Source organism: Adiantum capillus-veneris, chromosome 2 (assembly GCF_014529385.1).
Source record: "Adiantum capillus-veneris isolate H3 chromosome 2, ASM1452938v2, whole genome shotgun sequence".
NCBI lineage: Eukaryota > Viridiplantae > Streptophyta > Polypodiopsida > Polypodiales > Pteridaceae > Adiantum > Adiantum capillus-veneris.
The window spans coordinates 134,668,603-134,670,187 of NC_140932.1; the positions used below are offsets into that span (position 1 = coordinate 134,668,603).

Sequence of the window (1,585 nt, forward strand, 5' to 3'; positions counted from 1 at the left end):
GGTAAACTGATGCTTTATTTTACTTTCTCTGTGCAGGACTTTAGTATGGTAGACCAATTTCCAGATCCCGCTTCTATGAGTGTAGATGCATTCATGGGCTTCGTCACACGGATGACGCCTGCTCAGATGGCAAAGGCTTCTCAGTACTGGGTAGCCAGAGGCACGGGTACTACGTCTCCGGGCTTCACACCCAAGGGTCCGACGTCTATGGGGGGGACACCTATGGGGGGGACGCCTATGGGGGGGGGGGGGGGGGGGGGACGCCTACGGGTACGACGTCTCCTTCTCCCATCACGGCCGCTTCGACACCTAGGGGTGCGTCAGAGGCGGGTACATCCTCATCTCCGCAGCACAGGCGCACTTGCCGATCTCGGCGATCGTCAGGTGGAGGTGGTGGTTGCTGTGGAGGAGGGTCCATAGATGCTTCGACACCTCCTCGCTCACGACCCCCGCTCTACCCAGGCACACCTCTTGGCACACCTCGGACACCTTGGGGGGCACACGATCCTAGTGCTTCCAAGATCTATACTGTACGGGCAGATGGTTCTGTTGACATGGATAGAGTAGGAACTGAGATGAGACAGCGGATTCGCCAGCTCGCGGAGCTGCAGTTTTTGACCATCATTCTGACGCCTTGGCTTGAGCAGGATGAGGACAAAGTCAGTTACATAGTGGAGACCATCCTGAGAGAGTACTAGCCTGCTCCGGATTCAAAGGCTGTTCTGAGGAGGTGGATCAAGGGTGTTGCACGGGACACCGTGAAACTCGACGAAATGCAGCTCGGCAGGCTTTCAGGACCGGCTCGCCGAAGGCTTCGGGCATCCCACACGAGACGTGGTTGCTGCAGATCAGGGAGGATGAGCGGACAACGGACACGCGGTTCAGACAGCAGCATCAGGCCGCGCAAATACGACAGATGATCAGGGGGACATCTCATCTTGGCAGCGGAGGCTTCGACACCTTTCGCTATGAGTTTGTGAGTTTCTAATCCAATCCTAACTATGACGTTTTTTAAAACGCAATGAATCATGTATTCTTATTACTTTGATTTTTGTATAAACATAGAATCTTGCGATGCATCGAGCCCCGACACGCCAGGAGGAGACAGATGGATATCGCAGAGGTATCTATGAAGTATTGAATGATCTTGATGCTTCAGAAGAGCCTGTAGACTGGGAGGCCTTAGAGTCTCGCTGATCGCTTGAAGTGAGACGTTAATATGTGTGAGTTGATTTAATTAAGTAAGTATATGTGAAGTAATATCAATACTAATTTTGTGACTTGTCCTATGTGTAGGTTGTGACGCTTAGTCATCAATGGACCGGATTTCATATATATGCTTTGTGAGACACAGACACGCTTCTGTGTCTCTTTTTTGTATAGACATATATGGTTATGGTTATTGTTCAGACAATTATTGTTTTTCTTATGGTTATGGTTATTGTCATTGTCATTCTATAGATATGGTTATTTCTCCTATTCTTGTATAGACATGGTTATGGTTCTTGTTTTGTTTATGGTTATGTTTAACTTTCTGGTTATGCTTATGGTTATTGTTAATTTTGTTTATGGTTATGGTTATCTG

At 48.6% G+C, this 1,585-nt stretch overlaps 1 long non-coding RNA gene across 1 annotated transcript; it reads left to right on the plus strand.

Annotated features, from left to right (window-relative positions):
• Window positions 1-274: 274 nt before the first annotated feature.
• Window positions 275-1,207, plus strand: LOC147463686 (uncharacterized). Its single transcript, XR_015190268.1, has 2 exons — window positions 275-976; window positions 1,066-1,207. It is a non-coding gene; the product is annotated as an uncharacterized LOC147463686 (long non-coding RNA).
• Window positions 1,208-1,585: the final 378 nt, after the last annotated feature.